At 40.1% G+C, this 23,999-nt stretch overlaps 1 protein-coding gene across 2 annotated transcripts in view; it reads right to left on the bottom strand.

Moving 5' to 3' along the window:
• LOC139534113 (chemokine-like protein TAFA-5) overlaps positions 1-23,999 on the bottom strand; it is a 208,387-nt gene that overhangs the window by 75,910 nt on the left and 108,478 nt on the right. The window lies entirely within an intron of this gene.

Here is a 23,999-nt window from a genome sequence, read left to right on the forward strand (position 1 = left end):
TAAGAATGTGAAATGTCAGAATAATAGTAGAGAGAATGATTTATTTCAGCTTTTATTTCTTTCATCACATTCCCAGTGGGTCAGACGTTTACATACACTCAATTAGTATTTGGTAGCATTGCCTTTAAATTGTTTAACTTGGGTCAAATCTTTCGGGTAGCCTTCCACAAGCTTCCCACAATGGGTTGGGTGAATTTTTGCCCATTCCTCCTGACAGAGCTGGTGTAACTGGGATTGAGGTCAGGGCTTTGTGATGGCCGCTCCAATACCTTGACTTTGTTGTCCTTAAGCCATTTTGCCACAACTTTGGAAGTATGCTTGAGGTCATTGTCCATTTAGAAGACACATTTGCCACCAAGCTTTAACTTCCTGACTGATGTCTTGAGATGTTGTTTCAATATATCCACATCATTTTCATTCCTCATGATGCCATCTAGTTTGTGAACTGCACCAGTCCCTCAAAGCACCCCCACAACATGATGCTGCCACACCCGTGCTTCACGGTTGGGATGGTGTTCTTCGGCTTGCAAGCCTCCCCCTTTTTCCTCCAAACATAAGAGTGCTTCTACATCTGGATTGCTTGCTGTTTTGGGGTTTTAGGCTGGGTTTCTGTACAGCACTTTGAGATATCAGCTGATGTAAGAAGGGCTATATAAATAAATTTGATTTGATTTGATAACGATGGTCATTATGGCCAAACAGTTCTATTTTTGTTTCATCAGACCAGAGGACATTTCTTCAAAAAGTACGATCTTTGTCCCCATGTGCAGTTGCAAACCATAGTCTGGCTTTTTTATGGCGGTTTTGGAGCAGTGGCTTCTTCCTTGCTGAGCGGCCTTTCAGGTTATGTCGATATAGGACTTGTTTTACTGTGGATATAAATACTTTTGTATCTGTTTTCTCCAGCATCTTCACAGGGTCCTTTGCTGTTGTTCTGGGAATTATTTGCACTTTTCGCACCAAAGTACGTTCATCTCTAGGAGACAGAACGCGTCTCCTTCCTGAGCGGTATGATGGCTACGTGGTCCCATGGTGTTTATACTTGCGTATTATTGTTTGTATAGATTAACGTGGTACCTTCAGGTGTTTGGAAATTGCTCCCAAGGATGAACCAGACTTGTGGAGGTCTTTTTTTTCTGAGGTCTTGGCTGATTTCTTTAGATTTTTCCATGATGTCAAGCAAAGAGGCACTGAGTTTGAAGGTAGGCCTTGAAATACATCCACAGGTACACCTCCAATTGACTCAAATTATGTCAATTAGCCTATCAGAAGCTTCTAAAGCCATGACATCATTTTCTTAGTGTATGTAAACTTCTGACCCACTGGAATTGTGATACAGTGAATTATAAGTGAAATAATCTGTCGGTAAACAATTGTTGGAAAAATTCTGGTGTCCTTTGACAGCTCTTTGGTCTTGGCCATAGTGGAGTTTGGAGTGTAACTGTTTGAGGTTGTGGACAGGTGTCTTTTATACTGATAACTAGTTCAAACAGGTGCCATTAATACAGGTAACGAGTGGAGGACAGAGGAGCCTCTTAAAGAAGAAGTTACAGGTCTGTGAGAGCCAGAAATCTTGCTTGTTTGTAGGTGACCAAATACTTATTTTCCACCATAATTTGCAAATAAATTCATAAAAAATCCTACAATGTGATTTTCTGGATTTTCTTTTCTCATTTGGTCTGTCATAGTTGAAGTGTACCTATGATGACAATTACAGGCCTCTCTCATCTTTTTAAGTGGGAGAACTTGCACAATTGGCTGACTAAATACTTTTTTGTCCCACTGTACATGTAGGTAGAGTTATTAAAGTGACTATGCATAGATAATAACAGACAGTAGCAGCAGTGTAAAAGGGGGGGGGGGGGGGTAATGCAAATAGTCTGGGTGGCCATTTGATTAGATGTTCAGGAGACTTATGGCTTGGGGTAGAACCTGTTTAGAAGCCTCTTGGACCTAGACTTGGCATTCCTGTTACGCTTGCCATGCGGTAGCAGAGAGAACAGTCTATTACAAGGGTGGCTGGAGTCTTTGAAACATTTTAGGGCCTTCCTTTGATACCGCCTGGATACGGTTCTGGATGGCAGGAGGCTTGGTCCCAGTGATGTACTGGCTGTACGCACTACCCTCTGAAGGGCCTTGCGGTCGGAGGCTGAGCAGTTGCCATACCAGACAGTGATGCAACCTGTCAGGATGCTCTCTATGGTGGAGCTGTAGAACCTTTTGAGGATCTGAGGACCCATGCCAAATCTTTTCAGACTCCTGAGGGGGAATAGGATTTGTCGTGCCCTCTTCACGACTGTCTTGGTTTGTTTGGACCATTCTAGTTTGTTGTTGATGTGGACACCGAGGAACTTGAAGCTCTCAACCTGCTCCACTACAGCCCCGTCGATGAGAATGGGGGCGTGCTCGGTCCACCTTTTCCTGTAGTCCACAATCATCTCCTTAGTCTTGGTTACGTTGAAGGATAGGTTGCTATTCTGGCATCACAAGGCCAGGTCTCTGACCTCCTCCCTGTAGGCTGTCTCGTCGTTGTCGGTGATCAGGCCTACCACTGTGCAAACTTAATGATGGTGTTTGAGTCTGTACTGAAAGCTTTGTCAAAAGTCCCAGTGCCTTGTCTGTCCATGTTCACAACCAGCACCTGATAGATTGGCTGTACATGTCACAGAGGCAGGCAGGCAAGCAGAGAGAGAGAGACAGGCAGGGAGGCACTAGAAAGGCGGGTAGGCAGGCACATAGGCCTGAGAGTGTTGGAGTCATGCCTGGCCGTGCAGTCATGAGTGAACAGGGAGTACAGGAGGGGACTGAGCACGCACCCCTGAAGGGCCCCCGTGTTGAGGATCAGTGTGGCACATGTGTTGTTACCTACCCTTACCACCTGGGGGTGGCCCATCAGGAAGTCCAGGATCCAGTTGCAGAGGGAGGTGTTTATTCACAGAGTCCTTAGCTTAGTGATGAGCTTTGAGGGCACTCTGGTGTTGAACGCTGAGCTGTAGTCAATGAATAGCATTCTCACATATGTGTTCCTTTTGTCCAGGTGGGAAACAGCATTGTGGAGTGCAATAGAGATTGCATCATCTGTGGGTCTGTTAGGGCGGTATGCAATTAGGAGTGGGTCTAGGGTTTCTGGGATAATGGTGTTGATGTGAGCCATGACCAGCCTTTCAAAACATTTCATGGCTACAGACGTGAGTGCTACGGGTAGGTAGTCATTTAGACTGGTTACCTTAGTGTTCTTGGGCACAGAGACTATGGTGGTCTCCTTGAAACATGTTGGTATTACAGACTCAGAATCTACCATAAGTGTTCATTTGGGTAGAGATCTGATGACAGAGACGGCCATGGCATATAGTTTACAAAATGTTCATGCTCATCAAACCATTCAGTGACCACTCGTGCCCTGTGGATGGGGGCATTGCCATCCACGCCCATAAGGATAGAAATTATTCACCATAGGTTGAAGGTGATCAGAATGGCTGTGTATTTACTAGCCTCTGCCGAATCTCCACCGAAAACCGATGGGCCAGTTTTCAGGGGAGATGGAAAGAGAGCTTCCGCTTTTGGAAGCTAACAAGGCGACGTTCCATCTTAACTCCTCTATATTTACTGGATTGGTTGAACAGTGCAGAAGAGAACCTCCCCCGAAAGTGTTTTTTTCTTCTCGTCAAGACTTTCATCTATGGAATCTAGTTTCAGGCATTTCTTTTACACCTGCTACGTTAGGTCAAATAAAATAAAATAAAACTTGTCACATGTTTTGTAAACAACAGGTGTAGACAAACAGTGGAATAAGGGCCCTTCACAACAATACAGAGAGAGAAAAAAAGAGGAATAACACAAGGAATAAATACACAATGAGTAACGATAACTTGGCTATATACACCGGGTACCAGTAACGAGTTGATGTGCAGGGTTACGAGGTAATTGAGGTAGACTAGGCAACAGGATAGATAATAAACAGTAACAGCAGCGTATGTGATGAGTCAAAAGAGTTAGTTAAAATAATTTTTTGGATAATTTAACCTTTATTTAACGAGGCAAGTCAGGTAAGAACAACTTCAACTTCATCTAAAATGACTGCCTACACCGGCCAAACCCAGGCAATTGTGGGCCAATTGTGCGCCGCCCTATGGTACTCCCAATTGCAGCCGGTTGTGATACAGCCTGGATTCGAACCAGAGTGTCTGAAGTGACACCTCTAGCACTGAGATGCAGTGCTTTAGACCGCTGTGCCACTCAGGAGCCAACTCAGATAGTTAAATAGTTAACCAATAGCTACTCGGACTAACTATTTAACAGTCTTATTGCTTGAGGGTAGAAGGTTAGTATTTACTGCCGTTTACCTTGCCCTCTAAGGGGTTGAGTGGAACAGGAAAATGCAACCCACACCATAACAGAGCCGCCAGAACCCTCATTTACTCAAGTGTTTCCATTATTTTGGCAGTTACCTGTATCACTGAAGACTAAAATAGCTAGTGGTGGTGTGCCCAAAAAAGTATGGCAGCTGCTATTCCAAACATAGAACTACTCCTAAGCTACTTGTAGCATTCACAAACTGCATCCCAAATGGTACCCTATTACACATACACTGCTGGCAGGTAGCCTAGTGGTTAGAGCGTTGTGCCAGTAACCGAAAGGTTGCTAGATTGAATCCCCGAACTGACAAAGTAAAAATCTGTCATGATTGTAAATAAGAATTTTTTCTTAACTGACTTGCCTAGTTGAATAAATAAAAAAAATAGGGAATAGTAGGTGGAACACAGACACTATTAACCCTTATAGATTTCAATGTCATGACTGTCCTGTGAGGATCCAAATGGGTCATATCAGGAGGTTTTTAAAGATAGGAATGTGATTTTAGGAGCCATAAGAGAATGTGTCTCCTATAAACTTTACACAGTAAGTAGCCACGCCCCGAGTGAGGTCAAAGAGCATGTCAGCCTGACAGAACTGTCTCTTACGACCATAGTGCATAAAGGGATTGGTAAAGAAATGAACATTTAGACCAAAAAGCCGTCGAGCTGCAGCTCACATTCAAAGTGGTTTGAACCCTGAATACCAACACGAGGAAGAGGCGAGAAGCTCAGCTGATTAGCTGTCATAAGAAAAGTATCTAGAAAAGCTAATTTAAGTGGGACCGCTGTACTACTCTTCTAAAATCATCATGGGAACCATAGACACGGATGGCTAGCCTATCTTCCAGTTAAACAACAATGAACACAGTGCCAACAATGCCACAGTGCTGGCAGCTAACCAACCAGGTTCAATGTTAGCTAGTTAAACAACAATGAACACAGTGCCAAATCATGTCGTTACTACCCTGCATGAATACGGCTCTGGGATACGAATAATAACGTCAGCTAGGGAACCAGCTAGCTAACAGTACACTTTAGCTTTAAATAAAAACACTTTCTGTCAAAATTTGAAACGTGTAATAACTGAAAATGTAGCTAGTTAACTTCTTGCAACTATAGGGGGTGCTGTTCCGCATTAGCATATTTGGGTCTCCAAATTAAACTGCCTCGTGCTAAATTCTTGATCGTACAATATGCATATTATTGTTATTATTGGATAGAAAACACCTTCTAGTTTCTATAGAAGTTGGAATTTTGTCTCTGAGTGGTACAGAACAATATCTACAGCACTTTTCATGACAGGGGTCAGATTTCAGAAATTTTTACCCCTGATCTGGAGTCTGTTTTTAAGGCGACAGTGAATGCTATGAAGAAACCGACACTGCCTACGTCTTCCTCTGGGTGTCTGTACGTCATCACGTTTTGAATGGAGTCTATTGCACAATCCCAGCCATTATAAAACCACAAAATGTATAGGGACCGCCCTTTCTCGTCGCGCGCCTGAAGCGTGAAGGACATCGGACTTGCCTCATTCCAAATCCTTGTCTAACCAGCAATATTTCTCCGGTCATGTTTTCAGTCGTTATAGTTGTTAAAAACATCATAATGTAGTTAATTTGAACCGTTTTATAGCAATTTATATCCGTTTAGTGCGATTTTGAGGAATTTCTTTGTTGTGCACTCTGAAACTTTGGACACGTTTTGGGGTCCCGTTCGATCGTTAGTGGATATTTCGAAGGACAGAGGACATCTATCGACCAAAAGACGTTTATAACATAGAAAGGATACATTGCCCAAGAATATGATGGAAGAACAGCTCAAAGTAAGCAATATTTAATATGATAAATCGTTGTTCTGTCGAAATATTTTAAACGCATATTTCGCCATTTTGTTTGGTATAGCTTCACTTGGCGAACCCTGTATTGAAAAGTAAGGATAATTTTAAAAATGTAAATCAGCGGTTGCATTAAGAACTAATTTGTCTTTCGATTCCTGTCAACCCTGTATTTTTTAGTCAAGTATATGATTAGCTTTCGATTAAACTAGATCACTCTGAAAGCTGACGTTCCTCATTTTGAGGCTTGAGTTGTGACTATTTCCATTGTATAACCACGGTTTTGTATGGCTAAATATGCACCTTTTCGAACAAACTGTATATGTATGTTGTAAAATGATGTTACAGGAGTGTCATCGGAAGAATTCTGAGAAGGTTAGTGAAAAAATTAATATATTTTGGCGGTGATTACGTTATAGCGCTCTTTGGCTGGAATCGATGCTCTGGTAACGTTTGCACATGTGGTATGCTAACTTATCGATTTATTGTGTTTTCGCTGAAAAACGCTTAGAAAATCTGAAATATGGTCTGAAATCACAAGAACTGGGTCTTTCCATTGCTATGCTTTGTCTATTTTTATGAAATGTTTTATGATGAGTAAATTGGTCATACACGTTGCTCTATCTAGTAATTCTAGTCGATTTGTGATGGTCGGTGCAATTGTAAACTGTGATTTCTACCTGAAATATGCACTTTTTTCTAACAAAAACTATCCTATACCATGAATATGTTATCAGACTGTCATCTGATGGGTTTTTTTATAGGTTATTGGCTATCAATATCTTAGTTGAGCCGAATTGGTGATAGCACCTGAAGGAGTAAGAAACTGATGGAGTTAGAATAGTGGTGTATTTTGCTAACGTGTTTAGCTAATAGATTTACATATTTTGTCTTCCCTGTAAAACATTTTAAAAATCTGAAATGGTGGCTTTATTCACAAGATCTGTATCTTTCATCTGGTGTCTTGGACTTGTGATTTAATGATATTTAGATGCTACTATCTACTTGTGAAGCTATGCTAGCTATGCTAATCAGTGTGTGGGGGGGGGTGGGGGGTGATCCCGGACCCGGGGTAGAGGCTCGTGAAAGGTTAACGCTGTACTATCTTACCTGTATACATCACCATGCATGATGGACGCATCTCCCTGTCAGGAACGCCATACCGCCAGTTGTCCTTAGTTTGAAGATGTAATCCAGAGACAGGTGTTTTCTCCATCTCTTTAGTTATCATACTCAAATTCCACTGATTTCAAAACTTGATTCTCCAGAAAGTGGAGCGCAACACTTATGCAGCTCCACTACACAATACATTTAAAATAAACCGGCGTCCAACAGGATTACCAACACAGACTGACGAGCTCAAATAGACAGAAGCCCTCTATATGGCAGACCAATCCGAACTCATCTCTCGGCATGTCCAGCCCACTCATTAACTCAGCCAATCAGGACTAGTGGGAAGGTTACTACCTTTTTTTAACCAACAAGGCTTATAACATGTTTGTTATTGAGACACATGAAAGTTCACATGTTTCGAGAAGGCATTTCTGCCAAAGAACGCATTTTGAAAAAAATTAAATAAAATGTTTAAACGGCTCTCCTGTGAAGTCGTGACTTGCGACATACGCTTTGTTTCCTGAATCGGATCACATATGTTTTGTCAGTCCGCTAGGGACGTTTTCCTTATATATTAAGTGTGTATGTTATTCTGTGTTATCATTTAGTTAGCTAGTAAATACATAATTAAACCAATTTGTGTAGTACTGAATCATAACTAAGAATGGGGTTTTTGCAGATGCAGGAGGTTATGACTGTTCAGAATGATGATATGATAAGAGGTTATGATCAACACGTTGACTGTTTTTTGGATGTGATAGGTAAAGACCTTTAGAGTTTAATTTGGGATATGGTAAGTCTTTAAACAACTGGTCTCGTGGTGCCCCAAATTTCTAATTAGTTAATTGTTCCATGATTAATTTAATAGGGTAACAATTAAACATAGTTAGTTGAGTCGATAAATAACAGTCATCAGATTAATGAAAGTAAAGTCACGATACCAAGCACACTGCAAAAACCCGACAGCACTTCTTTACCATGGCATTTTTGATTAATCACAATAGAAATGGAAAGAGAATTGGATGAATAGGTAGTGCTGAGCGATTAGTGCTTTTTGAGGTCGGTTGCAGTTTCAATTATTTTATGAAATAATGAGATTACAATTATTTCAGCTATTTAATGGAAATTCTAAAGCCAAAAATAGTAAACATTCAATTGCAAAAACAGTGAAAAAATTTAATTCTCTCTGTCAGGTCCATATAGAAAAATTGTAAATTACTATTAAATAATACAATATTTCAGTTGTGTATATTATTTTGTTTCATTTTATGACTTTATAATTTTTCCTTCTTTAAAGTCAGCATCTCATCTCTGCTCAGGCAGTAGCAGCCAGCCAGCCAGCCAGTCAGACAACCATCTAACGTTATCTCTGATCTCATCATAATGTATTTCTTCTTCTTCTTTGGTAATATGGCGGTCCGCAAACAAATATTATAGATGCATGCTGTATTGGCTGTGTACCTGTAGTATGAATTCATTACACTTTGTGAAAAAATTGCCCAACCAACTAACCCTGCACCCATTAAAACCTCACCACTATTCCACTACTTTGGACCTATCTGATCCTACTCTAGGCCAGCAGCCTGGGAGGACAAAACACTATCATTCAAAACATCTTCTAACTCTTCTGCAATAAAATCTCGTACGCCCAAGTACTTCTCTGCAGCTGCCACCACAACATCTATCCTCTGTGATTTACGTTCCATTCCTGCGCTACAATTCACAACCAATGAATGCCAAAAAAACAACCTTACTGAAGCACATGTTATTCCTATCAATATCTATTGGTCTCGGCCTACTCACAGGGATCCTCTTAGGATCTCTCACTCTGGACCCATCTTCCTCTACTACTCTTAGCACTGCCTCAGCATATGACACCTTCTGCACTACACTGATCCTGGCAACCTCAACCTCCCTTTCTCTCACCAGACACAACTTTTTCCACCGATACTACACAGGAATCTCCTTCCTACACACTGCTGCCACATGACCATAAACTTGACAAATAAAACACTGTAATGGATTCGGAACAAAAGCTCTCACGGGACAACTGACACATCCTAACTTGACTTAATCTGGTAAAGACTGCATCAAAACTCAGTAGTACAGATAGTGTCTTTGTTTCACCACGCTCACCACCAGGTCTGCGTCGGACCAAACGGCGGGCGTCACAGACACCGGGAATCTTTAACTTCAGTTGATCATCCTCAACACATTACACCACTTCTTTCAACGGCGCCCTGCTCCGGATAGGAAAGCAAGTCACAGTTCTTGTCCCAAGCCACGAGGTGTTGAGTGCACGCCCCCTCTGGATGGCAGAAACGATAAAAAAATCTACACGATTCCACTTCGAGTCACTTTCACCAACCCAACATTACCCAACCTCTTCTCCACCCGACCTGACACCACATATGGATCTGCCAGAAAGCAAAAATTGCTCTCCCACTGGGCCAGAATAATCTTTGTCATCATCAGGACGAGGTTCAAATTCGGCGTTCTTTACCGCACCCGCCACCACAGTTAATTCATCCTCACTCTCGTTATGTTCAATTTCCTTCTGTAGCTCTTCCAAAAGTTCAGTGTGATCTACCACTCCATCTTCACTCAAAACATGTTCCTCCTTTTGTTCCTGTCCGCGATCTTCTCCTTCATTAGATCTTCCAGAAGGATTGTGCATTCCACTGTTCCATATTTACTTATAATATGTTCCCCTTTCTTCCTTTCTTCCTTACCCCTACCTCATATCCACCCCATACTGTACTGTCTTTAGTAATCCTATTTAGCCAGGCTTCCCTGCCTAAGTATGCTGCAGAGCTGACAATAATTGTACACATTTTTCAAAGTAAATAAACCATACTTTCACAAACTGTCTCTATCCCGCTCTTTTGTCATTGTGTTGTGTACTTTCCTCTCTCATGCGGAGGCATACGTGGTCTGTGTGTATCTAACCTAACGTAGCAGGCGTGAGTGTACCCATCTCTGTCCGATCCGGAAAAGAACAGGCGCATTGGATTTTGGTCATTGTCATTCATTACCACGTTTCTGCACTGAACTAGGTTGAATAGTTGCTTAAAACCTGTTGAGGACAGAGGGCGCTATTTTCACTTTGGGGGAAAATCGTGCCCAATTTAAACGGCCTCGTACTCAATTCTTGCTCGTACACTATGCATATTATTATTACTATTGAATAGAAAACTCTCTAGTTTCTAAAACCGTTTGAATTATATCTGTGAGTAAAACAGAACTAATTTTGCAGCAAACTTCCTGACAGGAAGTGGAAAATCTGAAATCGATGCTCTGTTCTAGGGCCTGCCTATAAATGGGCTTGATATATATTAGTATACATGCACGTCATACACCTTCCACTAGATGTGAATAGGGAGTGATAGAAGAAATTGAGTGTTTATCTTGATCTGAGGTGGAATAAAAGCTCTTGGCATGACGTGATACCCATTTCCTGTTTCCTGGAACGCGCGAGAAGGGACCTGGTATTGCCTTCTGTAAAGCTGTCGTTATAGACGACTAATATCTCCAGCTTTGATTTTATTTGATAAATGTGACAATATCATCGTAAAGTATGTTTTTTCAATATAGTTTTATTAGATTATTGACATTTCTTCGGGACGTTAGGAGTGTTGCGTTGTGTGCCTTTGTTCAGGAAGGAGAGCTTCGCGCCACTTTGCTAGCTTTCCGTGCTAATTGACTGGAGAAGAGGACGTTCTAAAACCAAACAACGATTGTTCTGGACAAAGGACCCCTTGTACAACATTCTGATGGAAGATCATCAAAAGTAGGACCCATTTTATGATGCTATTTCATATATCTGTCGAACATGTGAACTAGTAGTTTGCGCCCAGATTTTGGGCACTCTCTTGCTATAACTAAGCTGGATGTCGTAATGAAGTTATTTTTTAGAATTCTAACACAGCGATTGCATTAATAACTAGTGTATCTATCATTTCCTATACAACATGTATTTTCTAGTAACGTTTATGAATAGTTATTTGGTCAGAATAGTTGAGTGTCATAAAAATATCCGCACATTCTGGAAAAAGATGCTACGTTAGCACAATGTATAACCACTGATTTCAGCTCTAAATATGCACATTTTCGAACAAAACATAAGTGTATGTATAACCTGATGTTATAGGACTGTCATCTGATGAAGGTTTATGAAGGTTAGTGAAAATTAATATATTCTGCTGGTTTATTCGCTATCGCTAACGTGCCTATTGCTATCGCTAACGTGCCTTGATGAATGAATGCGGTAGTGTGGTAGGCTATTGTAGTAAGCTAATATAATGCTATATTGTGTTTTCGCTGTAAAACACTTAAAAAATCGGAAATATTGGCTGGATTCACAAGATGTTTGTCTTTAATTTGCTGTACACCATCGATTTTTCAGAAATGTTTTATGACGAGTATTTAGGTATTTCACGTTGGTCTCTATAATTACTCTGGCTGCTTCGGTGCTATTTTTGACGGTAGCTGTGATGGTAGCTGCAATGTAAAACTGATTTATACCTCAAATATGCACATTTTTCGAACAAAACATAGATTTATTGTGTAACATGTTATAGGACTGTCATCTGATGGAGTTGTTTCTTGGTTAGTTTGGTTGGATCTTGGTTAGTTATGTTGGTTTTGTGCATGCTACCTGTGCTGTGAAAAATGTCTGTCCTTTTTTGTATTTGGTGGTGAGCTAACATAAATATACGTGGTGTTTTCGCTGTAAAACATTTTAAAAAATCGGACATGTTGGCTGGATTCACAAGATGTGTATTTTTCATTTGCTGTATTGGACTTGTTAATGTGTGAAAGTTAAATATTTCAAAAAAAAAATATTTGAATTTCGCGCTCTGCCTTTTCAGTGGAATGTGGGAGGAGTTCCGCTAGCGGAACCTCGGAGCCAGACAGGTTAATGCAAACTACAACTCCCTTCAGCCCAGCGTCCCATATACAGTTGAAGTCGGAAGTTTACATACACTTAGGTTGGAGTCATTAAAACTCCTTTTCAACCACTCCACACATTTCTTGTTTACAAACTATAGTTAGTCAGTTAGAGCATCTACTTTGTGCATAATTTTTCCAACAATTGTTTACAGACAGATTATTTCACTTATAATTCACTGTATCACAATTTCAGTGGGTCAGAAGTTTACATACACCACGTTGACTGTACCTTTAAACAGCTTGGAAAATTCCAGAAAATGATGTCATGGCTTTAAAAGCTTCTGATAGGCTAATTGACATAATTTGAGTCAATTGGAGGTGTACCTGTGGATGTATTTCAAGGCCTACCTTCAAACTCAGTGCCTCTTTGCTTGACATCATGGGAAAATCTAAAGAAATCAGCCAAGGCCTCGGGAAAAAAATGTGTAGACCTCCACAAGTCTGGTTCATCCTTGGGAGCAATGTCCAAATGCCTGAAGGTACCATGTTCATCTATACAAACAATAATACGCAAGTATAAACCCCATGGGACCACGCAGTCGTCATGCCGCTCAGGAAGGAGACGCGTTCTGTCTCCTAGAGATGAACATACTTTGGTGCGAAAAGTGCAAATCAATCCCAGAACAACAGCAAAGGACGTTGTGAAGATGCTGGAGGAAACAGGTACAAAAGTATCTATGTCCACAGTAAAACGAGTCCTATATCGACATAACCTGAAAGGCCGCTCAGCAAGGAAGAAGCCACTGCTCCAAAACCGTCATAAAAAAATCCAGCCTGCGGTTTGCAACTGCACATGGGGACAAAGATACTAGAGAAATGTCCTCTGGTCTGATGAAACAAAAATAGAACTGTTTGACCATAATGACCATCGTTATGTTTGGAGGAAAAAGGGGGAGGCTTGAAAGCCGAAGAACACCATCCCAACCGTGAAGCACAGGGGTGGCAGCATCCTGTTATGGGGTGCTTTGCTGCAGGAGGGACTGGTGCACTTCACAAAATAGATGGCATCATGACAAATTAAAATGATGTGGATATTTCGAAGCAACATTTTAAGACATCAGTCAGGAAGTTAAAGCTTGGTCGCAAATGGGTCTTCCAAATGTACAATGACCTCAAGCATACTTCCAAAGTTGTGGCAAAATGGCTTAAGGACAACAAAGTCAAGGTATTGGAGTGGCCATCACAAAGCCCTGACTTCAATCCCAAGGAGGCCTACAAACCTGACTCAGTTACACCAGCTCTGTCAGGAGGAATGGGCCCAAATTCACCCAATTTATTGTGGGAAGCTTGTGGAAGGCTACCCGAAACGTTAGACCCAAGTTAAACAATTTAAAGGCAATGCTTCCAAATACTAATTGAGTATGTAAACTTCTGACCCACTGGGAATGTGCTGAAATAAATCATTCTCTCTACTATTATTCTGACATTGTCACGACTTCTACCGAAGGTAACTCCTCTCCCTGTTCGGGCGGCGCTCGGCGCTCGGCGTCGCCGGTTTACTAGCCGCCACCGATCTCTTTTTCCTTTTCTGGTTGTTTTGTCTGTGTTCCTTTTCACACCTGGTTTCAATTGCGTTTATTTCTGTGTGTATATAGGGCACCTGTTACCTGCCTTATTTCGTGCGGGATTAAGCTTGTGGGTATTTTGCGTTCTTTTATCTTTGATGTTTTGTGTTCTCGTTATTACGCACGTGTAGTTTATTTTCGGAACTGAGTTTGCTCCTCCATGCGTTTGGCACGAGTTTCTGTATTGTTTTCACTATTTAGGCACTGTGAACTGTGGGACCTTATATAGACAGATCTGTGCCTCGACAGAATCCTGTCTCTGAGCTCTACGGACAATTCCTTCGACCTCATGGCTTGGTTTTTGCTCTGATCTGCACTGTGAACTGTGGGACCTTATATAGACAGATCTGTGCCAATTTTGTATTGGTGGACTATGTATATATAATTATATATTAAACACGCTTCTCAGTAATCCCTGCTCTCCTGCGCCTGACTCCTACATCTCTCACCGAGACGCACCTTATCACAGACATTTCACATTCTTAAAATAAAGTGGTGATCCTAACAGACCTAAGACAGGGAATTTTTACTTGGATTAAATGTTGTTGGAATTGTGAAAAACTTAGTTTAAATGTATTTAGCTAAGGTGTATGTAAACTTCTGACTTCAACTCTAGTTCATGACTTAATTTCTCTCGTGAATGATTAGATTTATTTTCAGAAAAATGGTGTGTTGAGCTCACAAAACAAATGAAATGGAATGGAATTCAAGTAATTGAACTGACGTCTGTCAATTAGTTTTTTAATAACCGGATAAAAATGCAATTTCAGTTAATCGCTCATTATTACTAATAGGACGTCAATAACAATTAACGTTATCAATAGCTTTGAAATCCTCGAAACCCGTGGAACACCTTGGGACTCTTCATCATGCCGCATTCTGGTTCATGGTGAAGTGATGGAAGCAAGGGGTTATGGGTAGGAACAGGAAGTGCGGTTAATAATGTTTGTTAAAGAGGAGGATAAGGAGGAAGCCATTTTGTCTGGTGCCTTCAAACTGCATCAGTGCTAGATCATCTGATGCATAGGTTATTCTTGGAAGTAGAGGATATTGCTCACTCTCGTGGAATTTCATGTCAACTCCTCCTGTTAGAAACGTATATAACTTCTGAATGTATAGCTAGTTCCATTAGGATTATTTTATTTTTAACTTTATGAATCTGAGCAATTCAGCATAAACAAATTAAAAGAAAGAGAGGTGTAATGTTAACAGATGGGAAGAGAAGTGAGTGGGAACGAGCGATATGGCATACCACACTTTTTATTTCTATGCTAATATCTGTGTCACATGTCGGTAGACGTCCCTGAAGGGAAAAGCATGCAGGTTTCTTTGTGTATTATATTTCTGCCTGTCATACAGAAAACAACCTACACCATATGTTTTTTGTAAACCCACCATAAAGCAACTTTGATATAACTTCCCTAGAGAAATAACATTGCATTAGGTCCAGGAAACACATTCAGAAGGAGTCGAAGAGTTCTCCTTAGAGTTCGATTTTTCTCGTCTGTCTTTGGTAGGAGAGAAAGCAGTGATGGCTCAACACTCGACAGTTCTCCAGGATTTTCACTGACAACGTTCCGGGGAGTCGAAGTGTTGATAGAGATAGTGGAAGTGTTGAGAATATCATTGGAGAACAGGAGAATCTCTGGTGCTTAGTTTCTGTTCTTCAAGGAGTCCCTCTCAAGATCATTTTGTGTTCAAAATGGATTTTGCCAACTGCTGCTAATAAGGAACTTTGGTTTTTTAAGGAAAATGCTCAAGTTGTTGTTTTGTAACACTGTTACCAAAAATAAACCATGACGTGCTCTCAAACTGCCAAAATAATCACTTTTTCAACCATTTGTCTGTTTAACTTCTCTTGGGTAGGGGGCAGCATTCGGAATTTTGGATGAAAAGCATGCCCAAATTAAACTGCCAGCTACTCATCTCCAGAAGATAAGATATGCATATTATTAGTAGATTTGGATAGAAAACACTGAAGTTTCTTAAACTGTTTGAATCATGTCTGTGAGTATAACAGAACTTATTTAGCAGGCGAAACCCCGAGGACAAACCATTCAGAATTTTTTTTTTTGAGGTCACTCTCTTTTCAATGGATTTTCATTGGGAATACAGATATCTAATTGACTTTCTTGCAGTTCCTACCGCTTCCACTGGATGTCAACAGTCTTTAGAAATTGGTTGAGGTTATTCCTTTGTGTAATGAAGAAGTACGGCCATCTTGAAGGAGTGTCACTCGAAGTGTCCTGTTTGTTAGAAGCGCATGACCAGAAAGCTAGCTACAGTTGGTTTTAATCCTGTATTGAACACAGATCATCCCGTCTTCAATTTGATCGTTTATTTACGTTAAAAAATACCTAAAGTTGTATTACAAAAGTGGTTTGAATTTTTTTGGCAAAGATTACAGGTAACCTTTGAGATATTTTGTAGTCACGTTTCACAAGTTGGAACTGGTGTTTTTCTGGATCAAACGCGCCAAATAAATGGACATTTTGGATATATATCGACGGAATTAACCAAACAAAAGGACCATTTGTGATGTTTATGGGACATATTGGAGTGCCAACAACAGAAGCTGGTCAAAGGTAAGGCATGAATTATATTTTTATTTCCGCGTTTTGTGTCGCGCCTGCAGGATTGAAATATGCTTCTCTCTCTTTGTTTACAATGGTGCTATCCTCAGATAATAGCATCGTTTGCTTTCGCCGAAAAGCCTATTTGAATTCTGACATGTTGGTTGGATTCACAACCAGTGTAGCTTTAATTTGGTATCTTTCATGTGTGATTTAATTAAAGTTTGATTTTTATAGTAATTAATTTGAATTTCGCGCTCTGCATTTTCTCTGTCTTTTTGCCAAGTGAGACAGTAGCGTCCCGCCTAAACTCAGATTTTTGGATATAAATATGAACTTTACCGAACAAAACATACATGTATTGTGTAACATGAAGTCCTATGAGTGTCATCTGATGAAGATTATCAAAGGTTAGTGATTAATTTTATCTCTATTTCTGCTTTTTGTTACTCCTCTCTTCGGCTGGAAAAATGGCTGTCTTTTTCTGTGACTTGGCTCTAACCTAACATTATCGTTTGGTGTGCTTTCGTCGTAAAACCTTTTTGAAATCTGACACTTTGGCTGGATTTACAACAAGTGTATCTTTAAAATGGTGTGAAATACTTGTATGTTCGAGGAACTTAAATTATGGGATTTCTGTTGTTTTGAATTTGGCGCCCTGCAGTTTCACTGGCTGTTGACGAGGTGAGGTTAACTGACATTCAAATTCCTCCTTTCCCTCCATCATGTAGGCTCCGTGGGCAGTTATGCATCATACATAGCTGCACCTGAACTCTCCTATTCCAACTCCAACCCAACATTATATGCAGTGTTCATACAGAGGTGGCAGATAATGACTCCCACCATCTCTAGGGTCTGATTTGTATTCCGGTGGCCTTTCCCCTCCCGACGCAGAGGCCAGAGAGCTGGTTTAACATGCCCATAGAAACTACTAGGCACACCAGCCTCCCCACACCCCATCTGGATGTCTACTACAGGAACCCGTTATGATTCACTACATCGCTAAACCTCCCTTCCCAACACACAGCACTGGCAGACAGCCCCATTCCTCCTAGTTAGAGGTACTGCAGTTCATACTAATGGAATGTACTGAGTTGACATGATATGATTTCTCAATTCCATAGTAAAATAATAATGTTTTACTTTAAAGTATACCAAACAAAAACCATTTATTAGGAAGTTAAACAAACTATACAACTCTAAAGAACATGACTACTTTTAACAATTTCCACTAAGAATTTTACAAAAACACATTTACTCAAAGAGCAGTGCAGATGTAAAGTTTGGTAACAGAATGACAGTAAAATCTCCCTCAGTTTATGAAATATCTACTCCGAATTAAGATTCAAAGATGTCTGCTGAAATAATGGGGTGTCAGCTATGATACGACACCTTCCGTATGAAAAAATCTATCTTGGTTATTGAACTACAGTAACAGAATGATCGTAACAGAAGGACATCATCTGTCCCTGATCTGTAGTATACAGAAATGCATGATTATGAATGTCATTCTCTTCATGGTGATGTACCTGAATAGGTACACAAAGGTTAAAAAAATAATATTTTGGCTACCATTCTACACACTGGTTATTATTATGATGAGCTCCGTCCCCAAGCAAGGTCAAAATTGGTTGGACTGGACCAAATCTGTACATAGACGTCTATTTTTCACAAGTTTGGACATCACAGTACAGCACAGTTGAGCACAGCACAGTACAGCAGAGTATAGTTCAGTACAGTAAAGTACAGTAGAGTAGAGTTCAGTACAGCAGAAGATAGTTCGGTTCAGTACAGTATAGTTCAGTACAGTAAAATACAATACAGTAAATTATACTGTACTCTAGTGTGCTCTACTGTATTGTACTAAACTCTACTGTACAGTACAGAACTGTATTATACTGAACTATTCTCTCTTCTACATTTCTTTACTGTACTGTGCTGTCCAAACTTGTGAAACAGATGTCTAATTTCAAAAAATGTCAACATATATTTTCCCCATTCTATGCTTGGTTACAGATGTAGGATGAAAGATCTTAATTTGAGCCAGTTTGCTATGGCAGGAAAATAATCCTGCAGTAACAGGAAATGTTCATTCTTATGTGGATTATAATTAATGGACATTTTGTTGTAGGGGTTAATACATTTTTTGTTAGAGCAAATCAAGTCTGCCATTTTAAAGTGGAAATTACAAACTTTAGAAGCCTTTTTAAATACTGCTGTGGAAAACAAAGGGTATACAATACAGAGAGCCATTGTATACAAATGTACAGTACATCTAACCTGTGACTTAACCCTTATGGGTCATTCCACCTCAAAAAGCACACTAAAGAGAATTCGACACCCACCATCTCAAGATTAGAATTCCTGAAATATTATTTTGTTGAAATACAATTTGATCTCTCGGAAATTAAGCTATTTAGGCCATTTTAATTAATTGGTTTCGTATAATTGTCAATAAATACAGTACCTAATATCCGATTTGGACCCTACTTCTTACTAACAATGAGTAAGACATGAGGAATCCAATAAAAGTATCAAAAGCCACCCAGGGACACCACACACCCAACGCAAAGCCCATCCTAACAACCAGTATACAGTATCCGTTCTCTATGTCTGACAAGTAGTATGCTGCGGCTTGGAGTATTGCTTTTTTTATCCCCTTTTTCTCCCCAATTTCGATCTTGTCTCATTGCTCCAACTACCAATGGGCTCGGGCGGTGAAGGTCGAATCATGCGTCCTCCGATACATGACCCGCCAAACCGCGTTTCTTAACACCCATCCGCTTAACCCTGGAATCGAACCAGGATCTGTAGTGACGCCTCTAGCACTGCGATGCAGGGAGTATTGCATTTTCATCTTATGAAATGTATTTCCCGTGAATTTGGAATATGTTTTTTTCCCTTGTTCAGAGAAATTAGCCATTGAAGTCACTTGCAATATTTACTATGAATGAGTGTGAAAGTACCAGGTTCTACCCACTAGATGCCACTGTTCCTACTACTGCAATGCCACTTTTCCTACCACTGCCACGTCCTTTAATCCATTTTGGTGTTCTCCTGTGTTGATTAAATGGATACATTTTGTGAAGAAAACCAACAACTTTTGCTAATGATGAAAATAAATAGTGTGGTCATCCTCACAATTCAATACAGTCCTCCATGAAAGCAATTCAGTTTGTCTTTCTCTTTGGCTTAATCTGTGTACAGGAAACGGCCACTCTGTGTGTGTTTATTACCTTCAAATAAGGTAGGGATTAGTTAGACCATTCCTGGTAAACAAGCACACTATTAGGCTACAGAAGTTCTAATGGTTTCAATGTTATGGTCTCTAATGGTCTTCAATGGTAAAAGTAAAAAAACACACACAGTATATTGCTTTGCAATGGTATTGGGTTGGTTTAATTGGTAATTGTCAATAATCACACTTCATTTAGAGATGTTTCTAATAATTGTACTGTAATACATACCACTGCCATGCAATGGTTTATAATTTTATAATTTTATTAGGGTTGTCTTGTGCTGAACGATTAGTGATTAGGTATTTTTTAGGTTGGTTCGGTTTCGGTTGAATTATATATATTTTTTCATGGTTTTCGATTTTGGTTTTGATACAATTTTTTTTTTTTTACATTAAATGCATTATGCGGGTTGAATGCTGTAACAACACAGAATAAATCAATTAATAAAAGTCCCATGATGGTAGTGACTGCCCATTACTGCTCATCCCTTATCAACCATAATTTATTCACGTTACTTTACTTGAATAAAATATTTCAGTTGTTGTGTAAATTACATTTGTTTTATTTGATTATTTGATTATTTAATTCCAAGTCATCATCTCATCTCTATAGAGCTGCTGCCTATGCTGTCTGTCAAAAAGTACTTCTTCAAAGTAAATAAGACATACTTTTAAGACTGCTGAATACTAACTATCAATCACTTAGATCATATATTTTCAGGTAGAGTTATCTCACAAAGAAACTGCTCTCTATCCGTCTCAATCGTGCATTCTTCTAGCAGGCGTAGCAGGCGTAAAAGAAGCACAAACCCGACAAGTAGGCGCGCAATGGATTATGGTCATTGTAGTTAATTAACACGTTTTCTGTGCTAAACGATGTGGAATATTGGCCTGTTGGAAACACAACTCCCTACTACATCGCACAGTTTGGGCTTGATCTGACTGATCTCAACATAAATGGAGAAATGTGTACATTGAGCTCACAAAAAAAATGGAATTCAAATAATTGAACTGACGTTGGTCAATTAGTTGTTGAAAAAAATCAAAATAACAAAATTTCTCAGCACTAGTGTTATCATAACATTTTAGTCACTAGTCCATTTCTCCATCAACATTTTGGGCTTGTAAGAAAAGTCTTCATATGAGAATTGAAGCATAGGGATGGCCCTCTCAGAAAGCTGCCATTTGTTAACTATTCAAGGAGAATTGGGTTGAAGCAGTAGGTTGCTAAGAGAAAGACAAACTGAATTGCTTTCATGGAGGACTGGCTTGACACACAATTTATTTTCATCATGAGCAAAATCTATTGGTTTTCTACCAATTGTTGCAAGGAAAATGTTGTGATCCATTTAAAATCTCAGAGACCAATTGGTACACTGATTTACCACCGCAAGATATTCCTGAACAACGTGTATTTGCGCTCCTACTGGATGGAAATTACAAGTGTAATGGCTGTGCTCAATGCAATGGCACTTATAAATGCAGATCCTTCAAACACCCACAAACAGGGAAATCGATCCCAATCAAAGGTGTTATTACGTGCTCCACTAAGGCAGTTATTTATCTTCTAACTTGTCCTTGTGGTAAAAATTATGTGGGTAAAACAAAGCGCGAATTAAAAGTACGTATCTCAGAGCATCGTAGCACCATTAGGTGCAAAAACTTGACTTACCCAGTTGCGGCCCACTTTTTGGAGGCAGGCCACTCGATTTCGTCTCTGCGTCATATTGGTGTCGAACATGTCACCCTCCCTAGGAGAGGGGGTGACCTTGATAATTTATTGTTAAAACGAGAGGCTGCCTGGATCTTTAACTTAAAGACCCTTGCTCCCTTCGGTCTCAACGTAGACTTTGATCTGAAGCCATTCTTGTGATTATTGTGACTTTGCCATTGTAATTGTTTGTAAGCTTGTGTAGTCTAAAATGAATCTATGATCGTATGCTATCCTTTCGTTTTTTGTATGCTGTTGTTTGTATGCCATTTTTTGAGAATTAACCAATGATATTAGGCCACTCTTGGCCATGATTACAGACACCTGTGTGTCTTTTGACACTATATAAACGAGTCATCCCGCAGTGTTTGTGATTATACCCTGATGAAGACAGCTTGGCTGTCGAAACGTTGGATATTAAATTTTTGCATCTGAGCTCCTAGAGTGTGAGCTCCTTTATTTTCAAGTGATCCATTTAATAAACACAAGACACCATCAAAGGCTGTGGCAGTAGCAGGAACAGTGGTATTTATTTGGCAAAACATGGTACTTTCACACTTCAATAGGTTTAGTTTCCCATGGGACACCAGAGGACAATTGGAGACTGTCTCCGACCCACTTTGTCATGTTGAGTGTGTAACCCACACCATTAGGGGTAGTGTTGTCAGTTTCAATAGCCAACACACACACACACACACACAGCTTTAAAGTGCAACCAAATATTTCACTGTGCAACCTGGAGTTTTAATTTGGGTTGCAAAGAAAATTCTATATTTTTTAGTATTCAATTATTATTCTTTAAATAATAATTGTTGTAACGATAAGGCTTCACACTACCGTTGTTTCCCGAGCGCAGATTCGTTAGTGTCATGCTTGTATCATTAATACAATGGAAATGGCGTGTTTCTAGCACAAACACTTCAAAAGATCTGACCCATTTTACCAGAGCAATGTTTTTTTCTTCCTGTGAGAGATTGGGGGGGCTGCATTTTACATTCATAAACTATGTCGCAGGCAGTTCTAAAACTACTCGTGGGCCTCATTGGTTTTACACGTTGTTCAGTCATGTTTGTTAACTCATTAGCTAGCTAGCTAACAACCTGGTTACTTTACCAGTATATCCAAACATTTTGGGGCACAGAAAGAAAGGAATAGGGATAACTTCTTCAGGAAATCAATGATCATAACAATGAATGTCTTGCATGTCATCATCACAAACATGACACTCTTAAAGAGCCAGTGTACAATTTTAAATGTAATGTATCTCAATATGGAAATAGTGCTTTTAAAAACCTCAATCTACAAGTGCTACCAATGATTATTTTGTAATTTAGAGCCTAGTACATTCATACAAACACCCTCATCGGCCTCTCCTCTCTCGGACCACCTGAGGAGAAGGTACAATATTTCTGTCCTCAGCCCCTCAACGAGCTCTCCTCTTAATCAGTGTAGTGGCCCGTCCACTCCAACACCACACTGCTCGGCAAAAGAAGCCTTGCTCTCTTTTTCACCTGCCTTGATGGGAATCAATAGATAGACTCTGACATTGTTACAAGAAAATAGAGGGATCAGGAGAGTAAAATGACAAATAAGGGGAGTCTGTATCACATCGGCCCCCTGTGGATCGGGATCAATTGGGCTGAGAGGAATATTTTGGCATGGAATTGAGATTTTGTCTGAAGAGGATTTTATTGTCGGTGTTCGTTGTCTCCTTGCGGACCGGGTGGAATGATATGACTTATAAAACGGGGCAGTTGGGAAGATTAAATGTATCCTGTCCTCCACTTGAACAAACTGCTTCCGAGATGTGTAGCACTCAACCAGCAGAATAACTATTGTGTAATGGCAAGACAGAGAGTAAACAGATAATGTATTATTCTCGGGATTCAGTATGTTGCAGCTGACTCATTGGATAGATCATCTTGCAGAATTTATATCAGGATTCAATTCCAGAATTCGGCTGCATTGGTTGTGATGGGTCTCATTTGGATTATCCTTCTCGAGAGGTGACCGTCAGGAGTAGAGATTGAGACTTGACACATTAAGGACAGGGATTGTGTTGGACGGAAAGACTCAGATTGTATCAATTTAAATGTGGGAAATTACCATACTGGGCCAGACTTTGAGAACTCAATAAGATAAACAAATTAGATTTCAGTAATTTAAAAAAATTGTATTCTCTGTCTTATTCTCTTCCAGTGGACTGGCTACTCCTTGTGTGTGATCCAGGAAGAAACAGAACAAATAACACTGGCTTTAGGGGACAGGGCGGAACCAGACACACAGGCCATGACACAAATATCAAACCCCTGTGTCGACGCAGTGCGCTCGGGGTGAGGTGTATGTGGTGGGGGATTACATGTCATGATGTCAGTCCTTCTACTCACTATTAGACACACACACACACACACACACACACACACACACACACACACACACACACACACACACACACACACACACACACACACACACACACACACACACACACACACACACACACACACACACACACACACACACATTGAGGGCATCAGAGAAATAGCAGTAGCATTGGCTTGGGGGGAATAGGAAAAAGGTGTTACATTCACGGCATACTGTCACTGCTGACAAAAGAAACGTCAAAGGTAACTTGACATCGACAAGAACATAAGAGA

This window comes from Salvelinus alpinus, chromosome 11 (assembly GCF_045679555.1).
Source record: "Salvelinus alpinus chromosome 11, SLU_Salpinus.1, whole genome shotgun sequence".
NCBI classification, from domain to species: Eukaryota; Metazoa; Chordata; class Actinopteri; order Salmoniformes; family Salmonidae; genus Salvelinus; species Salvelinus alpinus.